The 27,572-nt window shown below is 40.1% G+C and overlaps 1 protein-coding gene across 1 annotated transcript in view; it reads left to right on the top strand.

Moving 5' to 3' along the window:
* The first annotated feature begins 4,386 nt into the window (after positions 1-4,386).
* The window catches only part of RTN4R (reticulon 4 receptor), a 282,799-nt gene continuing 259,613 nt past the window's right edge, over positions 4,387-27,572 (top strand). The window contains exons 1-2 of the mRNA XM_088465492.1: positions 4,387-4,440; positions 5,167-5,576. The gene's annotated coding sequence lies outside the window, so the exon portion shown is untranslated. The remainder of the gene's footprint in view (positions 4,441-5,166; positions 5,577-27,572) is intronic.

Genomic DNA, 27,572 nt, shown 5'->3' with positions numbered 1-27,572 from the left:
ATTTTCTTGTCGTTACAATCATAGGCGAAACTGGGGGGTGGTGTGGGGGTGCACAAGACCACCCATTAGCCCAGTTTCCTTAAAAAAAAAGGCCACCGGGGGAGCTGCTGTGCATGTCCAGCAGCAACTCTTCCCACAAGCAGCAAAACAACAGAGCAGCAGGTAAGTGCTGGTGGCGACTGCAGGGAGGGGGGTGGGGGGTGAGGGTTTGGAGCTTTGCACAGTGCTAAGGGGGGAGGGGGTTATTGGAGCTGTGCACAGTGCTGAGGGGGGAGGGGTTATTGGAGTTGTGCACAGTGCTGAGGGGGGTGTTGGAGCTGTGCACAGTGGGCTGGGGGGTATTTTTGGAGATGACTGCACAGGGCTGTGGGGATTGGAGCTGACTGCACAGGGGGCTGGGGGGGATGTTGGAGCTGACTGAAAAGTGCTGGGGGGGTTGGAGTTAACACAGGGCTGGGGTGACACGGGTTGAGGAATGACGCTGACGCACACTGTGGCTGGGGGAATGGGGTAGAGAGACACACACTGGGGCTGGGGGAATGGGGCTGAGAGACGCACTGGGGTAGAGAGATGCACACTGGGGTCGGGGAAATAGGGCGTAGAGACACACTTGGGCGGAGAGACACACACTGGGGTTGGGGGAATGGGGCTGAGAGACACACACTGGGGCCGGGGGAATGGGGCTGAGAGACGCACTGGGGCAGAGAGATGCACACTGGGGTCGGGGAAATAGGGCTTAGAGATACACTTGGGCGGAGAGACACACACTGGGGTTGGGGGAATGGGGCTGAGAGACACACTAGGGGCAGAAAGACGCACACTGGGGCTGGGGGAATGGGGCTGAGAGACGCACTGGGGCAGAGCGATGCACACTTGGGTCGGGGAAATAGGGCTTAGAGACACACTTGGGCGGAGAGACACACACTGGGGTTGGGGGAATGGGGCTGAGAGACACACACTGGGGCCGGGGGAATGGGGCTGAGAGACGCACTGGGGCAGAGAGATGCACACTGGGGTCGGGGAAATAGGGCTTAGAGATACACTTGGGTGGAGAGACTCACACTGGGGTTGGGGGAATGGGGCTGAGAGACACACTAGGGGCAGAGAGACGCACACTGGGGCCAGAGGAATGGGTCTGAGAGACACACTGGGGCAGAGAGACGCACACTGGGGCCGGAGGAATAGGGCTTAGAAACACACTGGGACATACACTGGGGCTGAGAGATGTACACTGGGGTCGGGGCAATAGGGCTGAGAGACACAATGGGGCAGAGTGATGCACACTGGAGCTGAGAGGCGCACACTGGGGTTGGGGGAATGGGGTAGAGAGATGCACACTGGGGCCAGGGGCATGGGGCTGAGAGATGCACACTGGGGCCTGGGGAATGGGGCAGAGATACACTGGGGCTGAGAGACGCACACTGGGGTTGGGGGACTGTGGCTCAGAGACACACTGGGGCAGATTGATGCACACTGGGGCTGAGAGGCGCACGCTGGAGTTTGGGGGTATGGGGCAGAGAGACGCACACTGGTGCAGGGGGAATGGGGCTGAGAGATGCACACTGGGGCTGGGGGAATGGGGCAGAGTGATGCACACTGGGGTCGGGGGAATGGGGCTGAAAGATGCACACTGGGGCTGGGGGAATGGGGCTGAGAGACACACTGGGGCAGAGTGATGCACACTGGGGCTGAGAGGCACACACTGGGGTCCAGGGAATGGAGCACAGATACGCACACTGGGGCTGGGGGAATGGGGCTGAGAGCCACAGGTGGGCTTGAGGATGGAGAGACGCAGGGTGTCCTGGGGATGGAGAGGCCCAGGGGGGTCCTGGGGATGGAGAGAGACAAGGGGTCCTGGAGATAGAGAGACATGGAGGCCTGGAGATAAAGAGACACAGCCTGGAGAACCACAGTGGGGCCTGGGGATTGAGATATTGGGGGGTCTGGAGTAACACAGGGAAGCCTGGAGAGACACTGAAGTTTGATCAAGGAAATTCACATTTTTCCTGCACAAAAGCTTCTGTTACTACAGTATATATATTATCTGGTTATGATGATGACATGGGTTATATTTCTACGTAAACAGGCATCTTCCAGACAATGTTATCTTCTACATGAATAGTGAATACCGGCTGAAGACACTGCCCAGTGAGGCTCAAATTCCTCAGAGGTTCCCCATTGCTGAGAAACCACCACATAGGTAAGAAAAGACTTTCAAACTGACTGCGGTCCCAAAAACCCGCTGAGGGGTGACACCAAGGTGACAGAAGCCGGATGCTGCACTGTAGCATTAAATGCAGCACTCGGCCCCTGATAGTGTGAGGGAGCCAGCACTGCACAGTGCTCACCCGTACTTCTTCCACACACCGGACCACTGAGGTTCGGGCTGCTAGGCCATTCCCCCTTCCCAAGTGACCACGCCCCATGTTCCTGAGGCCACGCCCCCTTTTGGCGGCGCACCGGGTGACACCATGGGGATGGATGCCACTGGTGTTTTTTTTCCAATATCTGACATGGTGCTAAAACTGGGACCACCCATTACCAGATCTCTAGTTTTGCCTATGGTTACAATTCAAAAAAGAGGTAATAAACTAGATATGGCCCTTTTTGATAAGGCAACTAATCATAATACCATTCTAAATCATAGTAGTTTTCATCCAGATCCTACTATTAAAGGATTACCTTACTCTTAGTTTCTAAAACTTCGTAGAATTTGCAACAACGAGGCAGAATTTAATAAACTACTTGACATAATGACACAGAAATTGTTAGCTAGGGGTTATCCTAAAACTATGTTAGATAAGGCAAAACTAAAAGTACTTAACAGTCCAAGAGAGAGCACATTAAAGCCCAAACCACATAAAAAACTTAACAAGAAGATTATATGGCCGACGATATATAATACCAATAGCCACAGTATGAGAAAGGCGGTGCAGTCAAATTGGATAATAGTTTCACCAGATAAAGATCTTCCATCTTTAAGGCATAAAAAAATTATGCAGTTTCTCCAGGGGTAAAAACTTACGTGATTTTCTAGTTCACCTGGACATTAGTATTTTTTTGTAAAACCAATACCAGTCATTTCCTGGCTAACCCCAAAAAGAGTTAATGTATGGGATGTGCCACCTGCTGCTATATGCTGACAGGAGGCACCATAAAACACCCCTATATGGGGAGTTCTTTTAGGATCCACCATAGGCTCAGTTGTATGTTTAGATACGTAGTTTATTGTATTAGTTGCCCGTGTGACAAAGTACATAGGCAAAACTGAAAGGCGATTTAAAGAAAGGATGACACTACACAGATCAGTGATTCATGCAGCCATCCTCTCTGGTACCTATGAACAACCTGTGGCGCCCCTTGGATCTCTCCTCCTGTCCTGGATCCCTAATCGAGGGTTGCCAACATATGGGGGACAAACGACGTAGGGGTCCCCCGTATTCTGCGCAATCAGCACTGGGCTCTGATCCGGTCCTGGTTCAGGAAATAGTGGGGGAAAAAATTAGTAGGGTTCCCCTGTATCTTCCAGAACCAGCACCGAACTTTTTCTAGTGGGAGGCTGATGCCACAACCAGGGGAGCCCTTAACATACACATATGCAAGTAGCACAGATCTCCGGGTCCGTGCGTGCATCTGTGTAATTGAAACACAGACTGGTCTCACTGATCCATCCGAGGTCTGTGTTAATCACACAGATGCATGTCCCGGGTCTGTGATATATGCAAATGAGCACCATAACACTGATTGGCTTCCTGTCTGCCACTGCAGTGCCATTCCTAGATTGGCCACGTGTTTGTGCCGCCCACTTGTGTCGCTTAGCATAGTCATCCAGCTACCTTGGTGCAACCTTTTGGCCTAAAACAATATTGTGAGGTGTTCAGAATAGACTGGAAATGAGTGGAAATTAATGTTATTGAGGTTATTAATAGCGTAGGAACAAAAAAAAGGCCCATTTTAAGTGATTTTAGCTGTTTTTTTTTTATATTTTAAGAAAAAATCCAGATCCAAAACCCTAAAACAAAACACGGAGGTGAGGTTTTGGCAAAACCAATCCAGATACAAAACCAGGGGAGATCCAGATCCAAAACCAAAACATGGGGATCGGCGCACATCTCTAGTTTACATATGCAATTAATATTTTCCAGCAGTGAGCTAGTTAATACTTTGTCATATTATTGATCGGCCACTAGATGGCGGTAATTTAATGGTTTTTGCAATAGTATTTTTCTATAAGGGGCAGTTTTGTCCATAATACACTTTTTACCAGGAACTTTTTTGTACTAAGATGTCACTATATAGTGATTGTTGTAACTTTGTATCATTAAGTAACATTTGTTCATGTTATTTGGGACAGCGGTGATGGGTGAACAGGGTGTGACATCATTGGGAGCGCCCCTGGCGGTGAGGGGCGAGCATGGGGAGGGGGAGCACATTTAAGTGGTGAGTAGTACAGTACTATACACTTTGTCCTGACGAAAATGTTTTTATTGGACATTAAAACCCTGACAGAAAAAGGCTGTTGTCTGCTTTGTTTTCAAAATCACTGAGTGCAGCTTTGTGATACGTATCTATCTATCTATCTATCTATCTATCTATCTATCTATCTATCTATCTATCTATCTATCTATCTATCTAATTCCACTGTATTCATCCAGCTCTTCCACTCTTCCATCTAATGTTTCTCATCAGTTTTCATTATTTTGCATGTATTGCCAAGAAACGATGATTGTGAAGTGTGTTGGCAATATGTCAGATTTTACCTTCTTACCCCCAGTTATTTTTCATCACCACTTTATGATAGTGCTTCTTTTCACTAGTACAAATCCATGGGAACTGTCTGTACATTAGTTACTGTACATTCTGCCAAAGCAAAGCTAATTCCCAGAGTTCCGACACTCACGAGCCTCTTTGCATTGCAGATCCCTGGTGTTGAATGTACAGCGCACTCCACCAGCTCGGACTTGCAATGTTTCATTATCCCAGTTTGTTTGCTGTTTTCTCTGTTCGTTCCCTCCCATCTGCTCCAGTCTGTCTCCTGTAAATCGGATCAAGCCTGATTCCCCTCACGTCAAACCACATGATCCCATAAAACATTCATCACCTCTCAATCCCTGATCCAGTTGCATAAAACATTTATCGTTGCTTTTCCTCACTGCTTTTCCACAGAGTAACCAGGGAAGGAAAAGAACAGTGATTTGGCCCCAGTGCCTGGCAGCCGGAGGAAGCACATCACACGCTGATGTGCAACCACAGTGCGGGGGAAGACGGGGAGATCTCATTACCAGCTGTCTTGATGGTGGAGGCTCACAACTACCCGATACAGAAGTAGTTGTGATTTGGGAACATGAAGACAAAGCAATACCTCTTCTGAATGGATGTTAAATGCAAACAGGAAGATTTGTGTTTTACTCCAAAGACTGAAGGAGGCAGCTGGATGGGGAATATTCTTTGTTGTATTTTGGAGTGTGATTTATTTTACTGAAGTTTCAATTGCTTAAGGATTGCATTATTTTTTTCTGATCCTCTTTGTAACGGAATATACAAAAGACCCACAATGAAAATACTGTGTAATAAAGGTAGGTTTCTTAGTTTTATTATTTCACGTTCACATAGCCCATATAATTTTTTCATGTGATTCCAGGTTTCAAAAGGTGAGGGGGGGGGGATTTTTTTTTTTTTAAGTTTTTGTATGTTTAACAACGTGCTGTAGTGATCTATCTTTAAGCAATCTAGAGGAGAGACAGTACTAAATTTATGTTACATAATCTGGATTTGGGATGCATGGAAAAAAACGGAGCCTATAGTCATCCATTGTATTTAGTTTCATAGCACTTATAGGACTCTTAGAAGGGCTGTGAATATTATGCAATGTTAATGTGATGTAGGCACTATTTAATGACACTGGTGAAATCATTTTAAGAACTTGATGATTAAAGGATAAGGGATAGGGAATTACAATTTCATACGCTATCCTCACAACTAGAGAGCAATACATAGCACAAAGTAGGTCAGGAATCCAGAAGGACACTTGGGAGATAGCTACCGGATCTTGCGGTGGATCAGTCCCCTGGGTCCCTTAAGCTCTTTGCTCTTTGTAATGTGATAAACTCGTTTTTGTGTATGATATAACATCTGAATATTGCTGTTCATAGAATATATTTATAATATATGTTCTGGGAGTACTTAACCAGTTATTCACAGCATTTCAGGGCTACTTAGTGATGCTAAATGTTACCCAGGATGGTGTCTTCAGCTCCATTCCATAGCTAAGCAGTGTTAGTGACTTAGATTTGTATGTTGTGTGTTTTTAATCACACCTGAATGAAAAAAGGTGAATAACCATGAACAGTAAACTCCCTATGTGTAATATGCAGGTTTAGCATTAGATTCTTGCATCTTGAATGCTGCTTTAGCTATACTATAACATTGTGCTCTTTTAAACAATGGACTTTAATGCATATGCACGTATAGTATATTGCCACCTTGATAGGGTTTGTGCATTGCCTGTTATGCAATATTTTGCAGTCGTGATACTGTAGGTCTGCATATTCCACCAGGCAGGCTATGCAAAATGGAAACAGACACCCACCACAGTCGTGATCCTAGTGTTAGGGGCACCTTAAAAGAAATCCTTGACACATTTCTAAAAGTTAAATGCATTGGTAATATAAATCACAGCTAAATCAACTATTGCAGTTTTTGACTTTTAAAACACAAAAAGACACATATATATAATGTGTTGCATATACAGTATAGTATATATATTGTATTATATATATTTTTTTTAATCTACAGACACATATATATATATATATATATATATATATATAAAATTTATTTTCTAGGATTTACAGTATTTTGACTTTTCAACAAAGCTATTCTTTATTTTACAGAAAATGTGTTGATCGTTATGCTGATTGTGCTACCTGGAGTCTTAACACCAGTCCTAGCACAACACAATATATGAACAGTACAATGCAGTGAATCTATATTACTACATAATTAATCTCCTCTTTTGCAAAGGAGACTACCCTCAATAAAGTGTTATTTTATTACTTATCTCTCTTGCTGTTGTTACAATATTATAATATAATGCTGTGTTTGGTAAAGTTTGTCAGTTTTAATCTCACCTGTCCTCTTTAATTTCTTCTATGTAGAGTCTTTTTTACCAATTGTAGGGCTGCAAATAACAATTATGCAACTAATTTGCAGATTATTTTGACCATGACTCTCACTGTGCAATTCAATATGAGGTGCAGTAGATTACTATAGGTATGTGTACGAATAAGATCGGATCCCAAATTTATCCCTATATGCAAGGATTTCATTTGTAAACCTGTCACTTTTAGTTACACTAGAGGCGCTTGATTCCATTACTTCTGGTACATGTCTTACTGATATTATCTTTGCAGGTGAGTGAGATATCATTATACTGTATGCATGTTATACAGCATATGTGACAGAGACCTTTCTACGTTTTCAATATATTATTCTTTGCAGTAACATACTGGGCATTTGTAAGACTTTATAAAAAAGTATCCTTGTTTTAGACGTCATTCTTGGTATTAACTTGGCACACTTGTGGTGTCTTCAAAAATCTGCTTATCTGCTAACATTACGGGTTCACTGCAGTCATATTAAATCATGTGAAACTCTTTTCAGGCCTACTGAACAGCATTTATGTTCTATCAATCATTGCTCTGGGTGGTGAGAAAAGAGTCATATATTTACTTGCATTGAGGTTAATGTAATTCAAAGCGTCTATAGTGAGACTGTGGCTCTGCTGTCTTGTGTTTAACTAAATACATTTCAGACACGTAAGTTTTATATATCAATATAATAATATTCATTTCAATTTTCAGAGACATTTTAGGTTTCCTAACCCAACTGAATAAAGTAATGTGGTTTATTGAACTTTCATTATGCAAGATTCAGCTCAGCATTATTGATTTTTATTTTGTCTAGATGGGAAGGGAAAGGGATTTATGTCAACATTGTTGTATTTGGATTTTGGGCTTTGATGTTCGCTTGCGAGGTCTGTGCTGTATAAATAACATGCAATACAGCATCTTTCACTGTGGCTTGGTTAGCATTTTATCAAAAGTATACAAAGGGAATACATTTCTACTAATAGCATTAAAAAGTCTGCACTTTTTTTTGCACTTGCAACATATTTTCAGATGTGGCCTAGTTACCAGAAGGCACAATTTATCTTCAATAGCTGATGTACAAGCAACTACACAACAACCAAAGCAATACAACACACTGAACCACACAATGGTAATATTCAGAGCACAAATAAATAAATAAATATATGTGTGTATGCATGTGTATGCTCTTGTATGTTAGAGTACACAAGTTTGTATTAGTGCATACTCCATTTTTCACCTATAATAGTGCCAAAGCACAAATTTTTAGTTTTGCAGCAATTTTCCATATTAGAAGAAAGGTGTTTCTATACCAGAATCAGCAGTGTATGGATGACAGACGTGGCTTTGCACTGCAGAAATGCATAGTGTGGATTGGTGGATTTATTCATAAGAACAATGCAAATGTAGTAGTGAAGATAGAATAATAACTAATTCAAATTTCAATATTTTTTTTCCTGCCGTATAACACTGATTTCTGATATTTTCTTCATATTTGAACATTTAAATTTGGGTTTAGTTAATATTCAGTGTAACACTTTCAGGAGATGTCAAACAAAAGCCTGAAGTAATATATTGCATTCTGCCCTACACATTAAAGGGATTCTCCATCTAAATGATGACCTCTCCCTTCCCACCACCTGTTTATTATCAGAGCTCGGTCCTATTTCTAATGTTCCCGTTGGTGATTCCAGCACTAATGGAGTGGTATGCCCAAGCTACACACCAAGCAGCTTCCTGCTGCCAGCCTGCGTGGAAGCTATTTGATAGGTCTACAGACCCACATTTCATTGCAGCTCTCCTTCCTCTCAGAAACACTGTAAAGGACTATATTGGATTACACATTATAGTGCTAGGTTCCATAAGGCACTTTGTAGTATAGTAATAAAATGATATCAGAGAATCCAGTGACAGGGCCTAATTAGGAATAATAATAAAAAAAAAAAAACATTAAGCCATTTTAATTTTTACAACATAGCAAAGTCAAGCATTTCATTTTATAGCAACGTTATGAATTAATTTTTTATATTTTATTACCTTCATTAAAATTGTGTCTGGACTAATGTACAATGGTATATTGTGCTCAAATCCCAGTGGTTTCCTTTTTTCTATGTATCTATACAGTTATCGAAACCAGGGCTACATAAGCAGTTTTTGCCTTTTGAACAGGATTTAGTAAATCGTAAAATATTCACTTTGAAATGAATATAATAATTTCAATTGAATGCTAATATCACATACATTTGAGTTTGATGTTAATCAGAGTAACTTGTAATACTTGGACAACCAAAGTACAATTTATTTGCTCAGATAAACATAACCAAATATCAGCAGATAGTCTGATGATCATTTCACTCTAATTACTTTATCTTAGTTGTCTTTTGCACCTTTATCGCCAGACAATTTTTCCCCATTTTATTATAAAGTATTTTTTTCATGGGGAATAAGTTTTTATTAGAGTTTTTTTTTTTTTTTGCTAAAATAGCCAGCCTTGTGCCAGCATATTTGGACAAGTACATGTTTATGCTATGGGCAGTATAGTTTAAAATGGAAATAACAGACAATTATACACCTTTCTACTCTTCCCAGTTACATTCTTGCAACTTAGCAAAATCATTGTCATTTATTCTTTTACACTTCTAGCTTGAGTGGATATAATATACAAATCTGGCCAGGTAGTAGCCAGATTAGAATAAGGGAGACCTTATACATCTTAGTACTGTTACTGCCACTAATATGCATGATTTCATGCTGTAACTGTGCTGGCCTCGTCCCCCAAGCAGCAGGGAGTCCCCAGGAATGTCAGAATGACAGCACTGGTTGCTATGGCAACCCACATGTATCAACTATACTTCCTCATAGGAGGATACAGAAGTCATGTAGAAAAAAATGATGTATTCTGCTTATCAAGTGTATTGGCATGCGATGAAACCATTCCTATGCAAACCACTAGGACTGGAAACTGTCACTGACAGCCTAGTTCCGCTCTCAAATTAAAGAGGGGACAGGCCAGCTGTCATCTTCATTACTCATTTATAAATATCCTAGATCATTTTTGTCTGGCATTAGATTTACATACGGACATTAATGGTATTTTCTACATTTCTAAAAAAAATTGACTGTACATCAGGATGGATATACTGTAGCCACAAGTTTAAACATATCTATAAAAAAAATATTCTTAATATCAACCGTGTACATTTTACTAACAACTCATGGTTTTATAGTTTCTAATATTTCTGCATTTTTAATCTTATATTTCAACGTTGTTAAAAATGTTTGAATGTTTTAACTTGATAAGTTTTTTATTTTAATATAATATATTCCAAACTAGTCTCAAAATAGAGCTTGGATGACAACAGTAAATTAATTCTGTTGTGTAGTGTGGTTGGTGTTTGACTGGAAGTACTTACCGTAAGGTCAAATTCGGTCACTGAGACATGGCAAATTGCAAAATGAGGCAACTGTTTAGCTGAAGTTTTGAAAATTTTACTCATCTTCTATGGAGTGTGTTGTTTAACAGACTCCTAATTTTCATATACAAAAATAGCCATACTGCCTACAAAGTGTATAATGTGTGTTTATTACATTTTTAAAAAGTTTCCTTAACATAAAGCCAATCAGTTTTCAGCTACAAGGTATGTGAAATGCAACTCATTACAAAAGAAAAATGTCAAAAGCAGCAAATAATATATGTACTGTATGACATACTTACAGCAGATTAAAACTTACAAATTGAAACGCCTTTTAAAAATAAAATAAAAAACTCCCTTTATAAGACATCTGATTGTGCTTTTATTTTTAAAACTCTCCTATCCAGTACTGTTTATGATATGGCTATAGATCTAAGACTACTGTGTATTGAGCTCCAGCAGCATGTAATGGTGATGTGCAAAACAATTTGGTCTCATTGAATCACTTATATTTTCACATTTTTGTGATGTGCTTGTTTCACAAAAAAAAACATTTTTGTTATTTCTTAACCTATAACAATTACTTTCATATAGTTTGCTTGAGACACATAGGACTTTAATTTTGTAACATACTGAAAGAAATGTTTTATTCCATGGCTATCACGTAAGGAAAAACTGGAAAATAAGGAAAACATTCCCTTTTGCCAAGTTATTTTTACAAAAACAGTGCTGTCTCAAATATTATAGCAAAATGTAATAAATTAGTTCTCCTGGGTATAGGAATTTTAATAGGTGTTCTTTATACAAGGCCTGCCGTTGGTTCAGGGATAAATGTATGTATCTTAGTATGTTTTTTTCTTATACTATTCCACCACTGCATTTGCCAACAACCTCCCTATGAGAACAAATGTTATGTGTTTAAGGGGCCTTCTCCATTTGTGAAGTTTTAGGACAACCACCAATCTATGTGACAATATTGCATTTTTCTAATGCTGATATTATGAATCAAAATATTTTTAGAAATGTATGCTGGATTGTGAAATATTACTCCTTATGATGACATTCCATGGCAAAAGTAGGATAGCTGCAGTAATGTGTATGAATCTATGCACAAATCCACAGTGAGATTTTTTTTATGCCGGATGAGATATTCATTAGTTACTTTTTAACATTAATTTAAATACTTTACAACAAGCATACTCTACTGTGCTTAAAATTGGGGACACAACTAGTAATAAATAAAGATAGGGTCCCTCTACATTAATCCGCCAGCTTCAGTTATTGGCATATCCTCCCCTCCTCTTTCAATATGCAACGGCACCAGGCAGGGATGCCCCCTGTCACCTGTAATTTTCTCCCTTATGGTGAAACCACTAGCTGCCAAAATGAGATCTAACCCTGATATCTCAGGTGTTTGATTGAGCTCTTCGGAGTCTAAGATTTTGCTATACACTTACAATATCTCACTAATCCTCTGATTTCCCTCCCTAACCTTCTGAGTTTTGGTGAGTTCTCCAGCTTTAAAATTAATTCTGCAAAAACTGAATTTTGGATTTCAACCTTATGAGTGTTATCCACAATTCCCTCACTTTCACTAATAATTTTGCATGGAAAAAACATTACCTTAAATATCTGGGGGTATATTTGGCAAAAATTACAGCCTTCATTCTGCTAATTACCCTTACACTTACAAACCATCACAGCTGATCTCTCCTGATTTCTCCAAATGAACAATGCAATTTATCTCTTGGATGGGCAGAGCAAATGCATTGAAGATGAATGCTATTCCTAGACTCCTGTATGCTTCTCAAGCTCTCCCAATCAGGATTCCTCCCAAGGCTTCTCTACTCTACAGTGTAGGCTCACACAATCTTTATGGGTTGGCAGACATTAGAGAATAAAATTGAGAGTGCTCTATAATTTGGTGAAGGAAGGGGGTTTGGGTGTTCCCAATTTTCAACTTTACTATTATGCTGCACACCTTACTCAGGCTGTACTCTGGCATTAAGTGTCTTCTACAAGACTCAGGGTTCAGATAGTGGCCCTGATTCAGAGCCAGACGCTCTGACAGAGCGCTTGCTCTGAATCAGGGCCGTCCTTCCTGAATTTAGAGCGGCCTCCTGGCTGCTCGCAAAGCTGTGGGTGACCACCCACAGCTATAGCGAGCGGCCAAAAAGATGGTCGCGATGGTCAAGACCATCGCGACCATCGGGCTTGCGATGAGACCCTTGTGGTAGGGTCTCGTCTGCCGCAAGCCCTGGAGTGCTTTTGGCTCTATCAAAGCCAAAAGCACTCCCACTGACATCACTTGTGATGTCAGTGGGGCCGGCCCCAGACGGTAGGCATTCCCATGGGAACGCCTCCGTCTGGCCAGCCACGCCCCCGGCATGCCCACCAAAGGGGGCGTGTTGTCACCTACCATCGACAACACGCCCCCTTTGTAGCGAGACCCATAGTGATGGCCCTGGATCTGTCCCTGGCTGAGGGGAACAACGGTGCCCCCCTTCGCAACACTGCAGATAGTTTTCCTTTTTAGTAAGGGGGTGTGACTATGGCTCCTTACATTAGGCCAAACCCCTTGTCATACCTGGGCCGGCCCAGGCCTTCTACAGTCCTGGATATAGCCCTGCTCCTTTTCTTCCTACTTGGATATGAGGGAATGGTTTTATCTCCCCCATCAATGTCTCTATCAATATTTTCAATTGCAAAGCTTTTATAATACAGTAAAAGCCACTAGACTGTTAATGGCCCACATTCCCCTTGAATCCTTATGCTTTTTACATTCACCAGATAGAAGTCTATTATCCACCATATATTGCCTCTTGATCTCATATAATGCCCCAGCAATTAAACATCATGCGTTGATATGGCACATAGACTCAGGGGAGACTCTTGACTGTGATACATGTTTGTAGATCCGATGTAATTTGGTGGGATCAGTTATTTCAATCTGTAATTGGGAAAATGCATTGGATATGGTATGTCGTCCTTAGTGCTTGCATAGGATTTTCCCCTCCTCCTCTGTAATTGTGTTGTAGATTATTTGGTCAGATGGGTACTCTATACCTCATATTCTGGACATGTGCTAAATTTGTACCCATATGGACTAGTGTACACACACTGGTATCAGAGGTTACTGACATCATCATTCTTTCTTCTCCTACTCTCTATTGCCTTGGACGATCATAGGGATCTCTAAACATAGTTAAAAATTAATGTGTTATATCCTGAATTCAGCAAAGAGTCGAATTGCACTACATTGGAAATCCTTAGTCACTATCCCTTTCCTCACTTAAGGAAGCAGTGTAGTTTACATTTAAAATGGAACATATCAGTATTATTGATAATATGGCAATAAGCATATGGCCATCTTGGCTAACATATCATGACGCTCCCTCTACTTTCTTTTTTCCCTATGATGGTACTCTCCTTTCTCCCTATTATACATGTTTTGCATTGTCTTGTGTGGAAATATAATTCTCTTATTCTTAATTGGAAATCGGATGTAAGTGCAGTGTAAATGCAGCGAAGGGGCTGAGGGAAAGGGGGAGAGAGGTGGTAAAGTTTGATAAGCACGAGTATCTGACTAAGTGTGGAATCAATGCTAGGCAGAAGGGTATAGGAGTGTTAAATACAAATAATATTACTGTAAAGGAATGGCGTACAATGATGTATGGGTGCCAAACCGTTTTTTTGAGAAGACACAGTGCTTCTCTGGGATGGTGGTGAAATAAGCATGTGTTAAATATAGCTGGGATAGAACTATCCCATTTGATCAAAGTACATGTGCCAACATCCACTGATGGAGGTGGCAATGGGTTTACCCTTTCAGGTGGCTCCTTAATGTGCGGTTCTGGAGCAGCAATTGTCCCCTGCTGGACCTATGGTCTACAGTGTTATGGGTCGAGCTGTCTAGTATAGTCAGTGTGAACTGGTTGGCAGCATCCCGCACTTCTCTGCGTAAATTATGCTTACCTACTGGTAGGAGCGCTGGGTCGGTGCCTTTGTCTATCTCCAAGGTGTATACCAGCAGGGGTTGTCTGTCTGGTCCTGGTTTAATCTTACCATCCAACGGTGTTTGATGTTTATCGAGGGGGATGAGTTGTATCACATATCCGGACTTATTCTTATTTACCTATAAGTTTTTGCCTGAAAGTTTTGTTTACTTTCTGCTAAATGGTGCACATGCCCTTTTTAATTGTATCCTTGATTGCCAATGTTTGTTTGTTTTATGTCCCCCATCCCCCTCCCTTGTCACACCTTCATTTCTTTTTGTACCCTCCCCTTCTTACATTGAAAAATCTTTGAGTAAAACGATATCTGGAAAAAAAAAACAAGACAGGGTGATAACAAACAGAAAAATAGTTAAGAGGGGCAGTTTAATGATCTTTATGGGGTAAAGACTGGTGATATTTGTATGTGTTTCCAAGTTAGTTAAGTCTGCAGTGATGTTTTTTGTTATGCAAATTGGACAAGATTTGACACTACCTCTCAGGTCCTTGAAATAAATTTAGTCTCAATGAATCTAACATGACATGATTTTTTTTAAGATATAAATGGAGCTCAAACAAATATATTAGAATAAATAAAAGGTTCATATTTAAAATAGAGTAGTCATCAACATGGATGACTGTATTCTTGTTCTTTATTGTTCTTTAAGTATTCTCAATAAAAACAAGTTTAATTCAAAAATAAAGAGTAATCCAAATATTTTATTAGGTAGTATTTTAAAAATGTTCTTCACTTGCAAGTGACATCCTAGTGTAGGAGTATGGAACTTGGGACTCTAATACTCTCATTGCTTCTATGTAATGCAAACAAAAAACATGGTTCATCTGGCAATCCATAAAATACTGCAGCTTCAAATATTAACCTGCTGAGAAAAATCACTAGAGTTGTCTCCATCGGACCAGAAAGTAAATGCACAATACAAAGAAGTGAATATTTTTCCAGTGGAGGCAAGAAAACCTTTGTAAAATAATCTTTTAGTCAAACATTGTTGTAAAACATGAAATAATCTTGGATAGGGGCAATACAATCACAGATTGAATACATCGTATATAAATAGTTAACACCAAGAATATATTGCTTAGACAAGTTAAACTATCCAAAGTAGATTCCAGAATGTGAATCCCTCCAATTCTTGGTAAATGAAGACTAGTTACCTTTGCGATATCAGTCCCACTGATATTGTATATAGAAAGATTCCACAGCACCCCTTTGTTATGGCTGTATGATCAGCATATAGGCAATAAAATACCTGATATCAGTAGACAGATAGGCAGTTTTCTGTACGGAGCGTGAACATCCTGGATAAATCTGGGGCAGCGCATTGTTGTCAGCCCAGATTAGCTGTGATGTAGACCTGGTGGCAGAGGTCAAAAATGATGTAATCTTCTTCAGTCTGAACCTTCTCACAGTGTTCTGAAGAACAGGTCACCTCTGATATCAAGCCAAAGTGGCAGTGGTCAGACTCTCTAGGGTATGCAAGCTAAAGTGAGGGAAGAGTCTCCACTGTGGAAGTATGATACACAATGTTAATGTTCAAATGGGTTGAGGTGCTGTAACTTGGTATATGTAATACGCATCAAAGTAGTTCAGTTTGTCAACTTGTCACACTATCAGATGTATCAGCAGGAGAAATCATGATGTGTTTATTTGAGGAAATAGCCTTCATTTTCTTCTGAAGTAGGATATCCTTCTTCTGAAGAAACTGCAGACTGATGTGTTCTGTAAATTTCATTATATAAGTGTAACTATTTCATGAATTACTCACAAGTATCTGGTATATGGACTGTTTAGCATACTTAACCACTCTCCCAGAATGTCCTGAACACTTTTGAATATTGGGGAGTTTAACATCCCGCATCCTTGACACTTCCTAATGAAGTAGGTAGGACAGCAGTGTGTGATGATGCATTTCTCAGTAATCATTTTGATTCACCCCACTTAGTCCCCACGGTGGAAACCTGAATCTGTCCTCTGTGAACTCTGGAAGAGGGTACAGAGAAAAAGTAGGTAAGTATGTCATGTAGCCAATCAATTTTAATCTAATTTAAAGGGAAATCATTACATATGCTTGTTTGATAACTAAAAGAGTGATTGTTTTGCCAGTTTATGTTTTCAAGTACATATATTGCTCTCTTGAGCCTCATTGAACCCCAGATTTGTGCGTAACAAACTGCCACCTGTCCATACTCACTTAATTTCCACCTCCAATCTATCATCATTCAACATGACACCACTTCTTCTCCTGCATTCTCTCTCAACAGACTCTCCTTTCCCCCACACTTCCTACCCTGGTACTGAAAGAATGGTGGTGTAGGGATCTTTCTCTCCCCCCATGGAACCTATTGTACCATTTCCCCATAGCTCTTCTTCTCCTTCTCTTCAAATGGCACTCTATCTTCTTCACCTTTAAGATGCAGTCATCCATTACCCCCATTGTCCCTTCTCCTTCCATGACAATTCAGTTGCCTGGCTTCCTCACTTCCACCCTTTTCACCTCTCTCCTTGCTTCTGGGTGAATTCCATATCCGTATTGATAATACCATAGATACTGTTTCATCTAAACTTTTTTCCTTGTTTCCTATCTTAACCTCACTCAATGAACCTCCTCCCCTTCTCACTCCTTGTCTTCTCCCACCACTGTGACATCTCTGATTTCACCAACCTCCCCTTTCCCCTTTCTGACCACCACCTCATCTTCCTCACCATCTTACATTCTCATTGCAACACCACCTCTCTCATGACTACCATCACCCGCCACTCCTGTGCCACTTTTTTTCCTCCACCCTTTTCTGCACTGAAAAAGCTGATTCCTTCTATTACTCTACCATTATTTCTCTCCTTGGCTCTACTGCCCAGACAGTTATTATCAATCTCCAGTGTTCCACACCCCAACCCTAGACTTATTTGCTACCTCCAAAAATTTTCTGACTAAGCCTTTCCTCTTTATCAACTTCGTCACTCACCCCCACTTTTAAGGCACTCAATCACTCCCCACTCCCACATCTCTGAAGTCATCTCAGTCCACACTCCCACTAGCCATCTTTGCTCTTCCTCTGACTGTCACCTCTCTTCCTCTCACTCCCACATCAATGAATTTTCTTGTGCTACTCCCATCCTTTGGAACTCATTTCACCACTCCATATTTCTCTCAACCAGCCTGCAGGTCTTCAAACATGCCCTAAAAACACCCCTGTTCATCAAGCTGACCACCTCTTATCAGTCTAATGCTCTCTGGCCTCCCTCATTATCTCCAACCCAATTCCACCCAATAGTTTACCTCTACTCCCTTAGACTGTGTGCTCTCATGGGCTGGGCACTCCATTTACTTGTTTTTCACCCAACATGATCTTGTCTCCAGTGTGTCCCACTTAGTCAGTAGCTATAAACCTGTCTGTCTGCCTTCCTAGTGCACTGGGTCACTGATTGCTGTTGTCACTTTGTTGTTTTGAGATCTCACTGCGTGATTTTTTTTTTTATCCATGGGTTCTGTGTGTTTAAACTTAATTTATTGTTTGTGTTTTATTGTCATTTCAGTGTACAGTCCTACGGAGACTTTGTGGAGCCATATAAATAAAATATAATAATAACCTTAAACAGCCAAATGCATAAACAAACATAGTTTTATATCTGCATAACAAAACTGGCCTACATTCAACTTAAGGCAATAATCAGAAGTACTTGAAGAACAAAATTAAAAAAAATATATGTAATGGTCAGATATTACTGTAAAATTGACTTCTTTCCAATCCAGTATTGAGTATCAAAAACCACAGAAAACTGTTTTAATGACCTCAGCTTCATTACAACAGAGTGATCTATAAGAATACTGGAGATGCAGTTTAAAAAACAGCCCTGTTAAATCTTGTAAGGGCAAATTACATGTTGACCTTAGTAACAAATACAATGCTGTCAGTTCTTTCAGCCAGACAGCAATAACCACTGAATATCACAACATAAACTACATTAACATAATTCAATAGGCATGCTCATTTAGCCAGTTTATTGCTATTATACAGAAAATGAAAATAAATAAATAACAAATACAGTACTAAAACAGAACTGTTCCTTATCCTCAATGATTTTTCACTAATTAAATATTTCCACCAAATATATGGTATCTCACAGTTTGCAGGCATCTACACACTAATGTACTCTTTGTGATATTGTAAGAGGCTAAATAGAGCTGCTGCCCTCATGTTTGAAATGCCCACTTCGTAGGATGGTAGAAATGGTAAAATGACACTAATAAAACAATGCTGGATTCTTTACCAATTGACAGCATGGTCAGAGCACCAACAATGAGAGTAATTTATCAACCCCATACTGTATTTTGACCCAAATGGGTCTATTTATCTTGTAAACCCATACAAAAAAGTGATGTGCATTGCCGTAGTTTTACAGGCAAGATAATGGAAAAGAATGCAGTGTGGAAACATAGTAAGTAAAAACAAATTATTTAAGTGCAATCAATTATTATTTCCAAACCCCCACTTGTTTAAATTAATATTTTATGTTTTTCTCCTAAAATACTGCAGAGCTTCATTTATGCCTTTAATGTAAATTAATCATGAGCTTGCGGATATTAGACTGATCATGCACGTCATTTTTTATGTTTGAAGCTTTTTCCCATAGAACTACAAGTGGGAAGCAGAAGGTGCACCCATTATGAGTAATGGGAAGAGATCCAACTTCCGGGATTACTCATACATAGTGGAAAATGTGAATCCTTTTAAGAAGAGAGAAAAGCTGTGGGCCCTCCTATAAAGGATGGAACCCTCTTCTAAATGAACCTTCTTCACCACTTTATTTCATTCGGTTATCCCAACTTGGGCCCTCATTCAGAGCCGTACGCTCTGAGCAGAGCGCACGCTCTGAATGATTGCCGCCCTCCATGAAAATGGAGCGTCCTCCTGGACGCTCGTATAGCTGTGGGTCACCACCCACAGCCTATACGAGCGTGCAGTTTGATGGCCGCGATGGTCTTGACCATCGCGACCATCGAAACTGCGAGCCGGAGCCTGCGGTTGAGGTTTTCAACCGCAAGCCCCGGAGTGATTTTGGCTCTATCAGAGCCAAAATCACTCCCACTGACATCACTAGTGATGTCAGTGGGCCGGCTTCTGACGGGAGGCGTTCCCGTGGGAACTCCCCCGTCAGGGAGGCACGCCCCCGGCACGCCCACCAAAGGGGGCGTGCTGTCAATCAACATCGACAGCACGCCCCCTTTGATCAGACACAACGAGCGAAGGACTTTCCTTCACTCGTCGCGTCTGGCGCATGCGCACGACGGAGCTCCCTCCGTCGTGCGCATGCTCAGTGCAGAACATCGACCCACTTGCGAGCGGACAGCCGCTCGCGAGTGGGTCTGAATCAGGGCCTTGATGTCTTGTTTCTGCAAGTGCATTCAAATACTCCAAATTCCTCCCATTTGCTGGGACTAGCTCCTGGATCCTTGCAAATGGTAATTACCAGGCCTTGAAATGGCAACACTCACCTCTTTTACTAAGAACAAAGGCTAAATTAAGTGTGTAATGTCACAAAACAGCATTTCAACTGTCCCAAATTCATGAACCTCAAAAAGGGCAGTGGAAAGTGTCACCAAAATGTAGGAGGATCTGGACATGTTTGAATGATTTTGCACAGTGCATAAAGTATTTTGACATCTGCATGTCTAAATGTTAGGAGATTAAACTTTTGTTGTTCGGAAATTACTCTTTGTGTGGGTTGGAACTAAAATTTAAAGCAGCACTAGTATTAAGAGCAAAGCCCAGTATTTTGTACTTATTACTAGTGGTCCTTTAAAGATTGAGCTCAAACTCGCTGAGACACGGCTGCTTGCAAAAGCTACTGCTTTGTAAATATACCCCTTTGTGTAAGTTCAAATTGATGACTACAAAACAGATTCATCCTATAAATTCTTAAACTGCATTGGGAAAGATACAGTCACTATTTGAAATATTTGTTTATATTTTGAATGTTATTAGAATACTATAAAACATAAAATAATAATTGCTAAAAGCAAACCTGTAACATAATAAAATATTTTCTATTTAGTACAAAATACTTCTATACCAGTGCTATTTTACTAAGGATACAAATTAATAAAATACATTTACAAAATAGCCAAATGCACCTATTCCTGTAGGAGGAGGTTGAAGTTTACTTTACATATGTTTTATAGATTGCTTAAAATAATTATTAGCATTTTTAGTGGAGTATATGGTAGTACAATAGGTGATTTCAGAGCAGATGGAATACATGCTCAGGGGAGAATGTCCTGGTGTAGAAAAAGCCGTAGCTTTTGGACTGTAGGAGGAAACCGGAGCACCTGGAAAGAACCCATGCAAACACAGGGAGAACAAACACATTTACACATAGATAGGGCCCTAGTTGGGAACCTACCTCATGACCCCAGCAATTCTAACCACTGTACCACTGTACAGTTGCATGAGAAAGTGCATGCTATCTGTTATATGTCTCACCCTTAACTTCCTTATAGTCACTGTGCAACTGTATAAGGACTTACATTGACAGTAGGGCCAACAGTGGAAATACTAAGAAGAGAAACTAACTTAAAACTGAGTGGTGTGAAACCATGGCAGAGTCTCATCTCTGCCTCCCTTAAATTTCTGATGCTTAAGGTGAGCCTGTCCCATTGCGCATGAGTGGCATACAGTAAATGGATTTTCTTACGGTGGCAATAAGAAATTATTATAAAAATAATATACAGGGACAGGGGCTCCTATAGTAGCCAATCTCTGAGATGTGTAAAAGTAAAGTGATTGTTCATGTGATCACTGTACTTTCTGCTTTGGGGGGGCGGTTGTGCTACTGTGCATGTGCTATCCCTTTCCATTAAATGTTGCAGTCTGTAACCCATAGACTGCAATGGTTAATGCAATCTGACAATATAAAGTCTACAATGGTTAGCGCCATCTCACGATATAGCAGCTCCCATAGAAAGCTATGCGGGCTACAATTGCACTCAGAAATGGGGGAACTGGAGCAGACATCTCAGGTACCTCCTACATATATCCGGGGGATGCTTACATTTTGCAGCTATTTTCAGGGGAAATCCCACAAAATTGCTTTAATAAATATGCCCCTTAGACAGTGGCGTCACTAGGGGGTGTGGGCCACACCAGGTAACACCATCAGAGGAGTTGGCACCAAAATAGCAGAGCAGCTCTGCTATTTCAGCGTCACCCCCTTGGATGGTGTAACCGAACATTGCTGCGGTGGTGATGGATGATGCTCCCCCAAATGGCACACATCAGAGGGAGTGGCCTTATAAGCACAAGGACACACCCCCTTTCGACGTACGTGAATGCCTGGCAAGCTCCGGACCAGGTGTCACCACACACAGCGATGCCTCTGGCTTTAGGCTCAGCTGAGGCAGTGAAAACTACAAGTGGAAAAGTTATTTACACCAAACTACTAATCAAGAACAAACAGCAATCTTAATGGGAAAATATAATACATAATACTGTTTTAGAACCTGTGCTGCTTAGATTAGGACTGCTCATATTTGATAATATTAATGATAAATTACTGTTTGCTGGTGTGCTTTGTCATATGGAAATACTCCCCTGTGACTTTCAGCACAAGGCCATATGTTACATATTACATATTACTGATGGCTTCTAATAAGTGGATGAACGGTTTGGGCAGAAATGAGCAGGTGCAGAATCTCCTGTGGAGGCTTAAAGCCAACAGAGGTAGGATGTGGTGGTTTAATGAGCTCTGATAATGAAGAAGAAGCTGTGGAATTGATTTTTTCTTTTACTCTAATCTGGGTACTCACTTGATATATCTTTTGTTCATTTGACGCATGATATTTATCGCAAGTGCATCAGAGGATGTGTACCCCCGATATGTCTGTGAACAACATTGCTCACAGGCCCATCAGTTCGGCCCTGCAGCACAGCCAATACCGATATATATGAAAGATATATCAGTATGTCTGGCTGTTTGTAACGGCAACCTGCCGACCTCTCGTACACTGGCTGCAGGCACTGCCAACACTGATTTCACAACTGGGCACGCAAATTTAAATGCCTGCCCAGTTGCGATGTCAGGCCAGACATATTGAACAGCTGATTGGTAAGTGTGTATAGCTTAAAATTCGGCCACTCAACAGCAGATTGGTCTACTGACCCATCCATTGTTTAAGTGTGTACCAGCATAAGTGTACTATAAGAGAAGGTATTTGTCTTCTTTTTTTTTTTTAGCAATCCAGATCTTTTTGTTCTTCAGTTAAGTACAGACATTTTACTGCTTGTTTTCTTAATTTGAGAAATGATAATGTTTCTTAGCTCAGATATTATTAGCAATCACTTTCTCAACAAGAGTAATATCATAATCTGAAGATACATAGTGATTATGGGTAATCTGTTAATATTTAATAAATTCACCAAGGTTTTGGAGAACCATCAGAAGTTTGTTATTTTCCAATTAATTACCTGATGGTTTAGATAAAGAAATCCAAGTATGATGAAGGCACCACATGCATACCTCTGTAGTTATATAAAAAAAACCTGTATTTTAACATGAGAATAATAGAATAGTTATATAGTGGTGTTATATTCCTTATGCCTTTTCTTTATCAACGTATGCATGCTTGTAGGCAGACTGCAGTCAGAGAATGATACTACATAATAAGTTAAATGTTGAGTAGATAAAGCCTCACTGGTCCTGTTTAGGGCCACTCTAACTGGTCTATTTACTAGTATTCATTGATACAAAAACTGGTACAAAGGCTGAAGAAAGTTGTTGGTGGCCACTGGACCAGTCAGATTTTTGTTCTAAACTGTACTAGAAAAATAACAGAGTATTTATTTTACTTCAGGTTTCAGAAATGATCACAAAATCATCACAAATTTAATATTGTATTTATTAAATACTGTATATATTATTTTATATGAGAAAATATATTCAACATAAGAAATGTAACTTTTTAAACAAATATGGTATTTTTGGAGCATACGGTGAATTAATCTGTCTAGGGTAGGTGGAGATTTTACACAGTAGGGCCAGAATCTATCATAATAATATTTTTCTAGTTTAGTTTTATGACAAATCTTTCCCCCTCATAAATTGAAAACTATTATATGTAATTTGTAAAGTTATGAATGTGAAGGGAAAATGATGGCAACATTCTAAGTGCTCCAAGATTCATGATCAACTGGCTGTTTCATAAGGGTGTGAAGTCTTAATGATACACTCTTAATGTTCCACTTCTGCTTTCCCTTCTACAGATACCAACTCCAGGACACTGTAGATGTGATTCAGAGGTGCATGTAGTGTCGATGCTGCAAGTAAGCGGCCAATGTTTTCTGTCTGCACATGCGTACAAGTGGCACTGCGCTTGTGTCCAAATGGTTATGCTTATATAAAAAAGAAGAGAAACGAAGACTCTTGTTTGGGGGCACACTATGTCGTTTAAAACTTAACTTTTATTGAATATAATATTGATCAAACATACTTATTCAACATAAACATTTGTTACCTTGGTGAGAAAAAACCTTTGTTTCTCACTGGCACCAGGACTAGCACAATATTTATACACGTGGTTACAGCTGCACGGAGGCAATATTATGGTAATTAACAGTAAAATTATTCAAAAGTTTTCATATTGCAAACAATTCTTGAAAACTTATTTAGTGTAGATCAGGATTATAACTTCTCCTGGAATAGATTAACTATATATATTGTAAGTATCTATTGTTGATATAGGAACAGTAAATGAAAAGCGCCTGTATCTGGTTGAGGGAGTGATCTACTTTTGATCATTTGTAACCACATGTGTATAAAACCCTCATTTGTTATTGTGTTAACCTTGTAATACAATATTGCCGTTGTGTAAATGTTACTTTATATGTATAAAGCTTCCACTAGATATTTTGTTGGTAGTTTTTCCTGCCAAATATGGTGTTACAATGCTAAATCTTGTGTTCTTTAAGGTGAAATAACGGTAACTTGAGTGAGACGCTTACTGCCTTGACATATAAGACTGGGAAGTGGACTAAATACAGAAATACGCATGCGGAGAGAGATCTATTGTACAATTTAACACAGCCTTTTGAATGGTCAAAATGATAAGTGTGGTATCACTAGACACTAGAATTTAATTTATTTTTAAATATTGTACTAGTCCTGGTGCTAGTGAGAACAAAGGCTCTGTCTCACCTAGGTAACAAATGTTTATGTTGAGTAATGGTGCATACACACGGTCAGATTTGTCAGACTTGTCAGATTTGTCAGATGAACGATTGAACGATTAAACGATTTGAACGATTTGAACGATTTTACCAAAGTTTTGAACGATTTGAACGATTGAACGATTTTTGACTGCATTAAAATGAATGGAATCGTCCAAGTCTGACTGCAAACACATCAGATGTCAGAAATCGTTATCTGACCATCGGGAACGCGCATCGTTGATCGTCCATCGTTCAGGCATGTCAGATATGAACGATTTTCCTTCAGATATGAACGACTGAACGATTTTTAAATCGTTATCGTTCATATCTGAAGGAAAAATCTGACCGTGTGTATGCACCATAAGAATGTTTGATCAATATTAGATCCAATAAAAGTTAAGTTTTAAACGACATAGTGTGCCACCAGACAAGAGTCTTCTTTTCTCTTCTTTTTTCTATAAATATTGCGCACATATTTTGGGGGGGCTCTGTTTTTTAACTTGCCCTGGGCTCCAAATACCCTAGTTACTCCACTGTTCTGTTGTGCTTGTCTATGTCAATTCCCCATATTTCCCTTGTTTCTGTTTATAGGTGCTTACAGCTTTCTAATGTAAATTGTAAGCTCTTCATTACAGGGAGCTTTATTCTATATGATAAATGTAATATGCACCTAACATATTCAACTATATTTTAGTGAGTGGTTTATATTGCACTCTACTTTATAATTTGTTATGCTCTTTTTCTACCTCTTTTATAAGGTCTAATATGTAAAATAAAAAATTCTCTAATTTTACTTAATATGAAGAAATGATACATTTGTCATTCAGATTCCCAACCATAGGAGTCAAATTAAATAATTGGATTGCTCATGTACCCATGAGATTGAAAAATGCCATACATTGACATGGATAGTGGCAGCATTTTGGGGGGATTGGGTACGGTATCCCAGTGGTCGGGAAGCTGGCGGTCAGAATACTGACAGTGGCATCCATACAGTTAGAATCCAGACACACAAAGTAAGTAGCCCAACACTAACCCCTAATCCTCCCTCCCCGCAGCCTAACCCTCCCTCCCCGCAGCCTAACTCTCCCTCCCCGCAGCCTAACCCTCACTCCTCACAGCCTAACCCTAACCCTCCCTCACCGCAGCCTAACCCTAACTCTCCCATCCCACAACCTAACCCTCCCTCTAGTACCTAACTCTAAACCAAACCCTCATACTTACCCACCAGGATTGCAGACGCCGGGATGCTGGTACCGGCATTCTCACCCCTGTCGGGATTCTGGTGCAAATTATATGCAGTTTGTCCATAATGGATGTGATACTGGAACAATGAGGACAATAATGGACTTAATAATACACTGTGTGTGAAGTCAGTCATTATTGTGTCATATTCAGGCTCCTGTAACCAGAAAGCAGCCTGTATTCCATGTTGTAAAGTAAGAAGAAACTGTAAGAAGGGCCACCATTCAGCTAGGAATTCCAGGAGAAGAACTTTAATAGGACCTGTCATGTTTTCCTTAATGTAAGTGATCATGTTGTTCTATTAAACATCAGATTTTATTATGTAAACTGGTATTTAGTATTTCTGCTATTTACTGTGCCTGGTGCACTAGATATTACTTTTTATTATTGTTTTACATTGCATTTACATGGGGAAGTATACTGTATAAATACGTATATTTTCGTTATTTTCTCTTTAGAAGTTTGTCTAGGCAAACATATTATATTAGCAAGATCTAGGGTAAAAAAACATGAATTAACAAACAGCAGTGACATTTTTCACTCATGATTATGAGGTAAGACCAATTCTGTCATGGCTATTCCTGATTTTCCCAATGACATCTAAGTGATAATTGGGAAAACTTGAAGTCTATGATGCACATTATTTATTACTCAGATAATATGTTCTCAGATACATTTGCATTTTTCGATCTGATTCGGATAATTTGGATACTCAAATCTCGGGCTGTGACTCCCTCTCCTAGGCTGTTTCCTCCTCCCCTTGTTGTACCTGGGTGAGATAAGACTGGATCGCAACAGGAGGTTTGGTTCCAGCATACATAAAAATAACAGCACACACAGATAGGAGTAGAAAAGTATACAACTGAAGTTGGTGCATCTGTAAAGCAGATGCAAATATATATGTTTTCTTTGACAACACTTTAGACTATACAGTATGTGCAGGTTACGTAGAAAATATATTTAGAATGAATCCCAAGGCGCAAAATACTATGCAGCCACTTGTATTAATAAGGACCACTAAATCCCACCTTGATAAAGAATACCTTACAGTCAGAACGCATTGGCAGAGTGGGCAGAGGGACTGCACCTACCTGAGACGTATACCGCCATATCACGTAGTGACTTATACCCGGGTTCCATCAAAGTCAGCTGTGGTTGTTGTGATATGCTCCCATTAATGTGAATATCTAGAAGCAAGTGATTCCCTCTGTTTTTATTTGCATTTATATTTTTATCGTGTTCTGACCAATGTTGGTCTATTAAATGTTTTGAACATACTACACTATATATGTGTTTATACATTTTTTATGAGGAATACATTTACCTGATTTTGGAGAGATATAAGATCAGTGGACAAATGTATCCCAAGCCAACAAATAGGCAAAATACCAGGGATGGGGTTAGACCATGTTGCTGTGTTATTTATGCACCTTGTGTGGTCCATTTTTTCACTATCATGCAAGGTTTTGTCTTAAAGGGACAGTGGGGACGATTCAGACCCGGACGCTAAGCTGCTCTCTCTCGCAGCCAAAAGGGGCCAGGTATGCAAATTA

Source organism: Taudactylus pleione, unplaced genomic scaffold (assembly GCF_031769625.1).
Source record: "Taudactylus pleione unplaced genomic scaffold, aTauple2 ptg000062l, whole genome shotgun sequence".
Lineage (NCBI taxonomy): Eukaryota > Metazoa > Chordata > Amphibia > Anura > Myobatrachidae > Taudactylus > Taudactylus pleione.
Note: the sequence above shows the minus strand (reverse complement) of the source record. Positions and strands in the feature narration are given on the sequence as shown.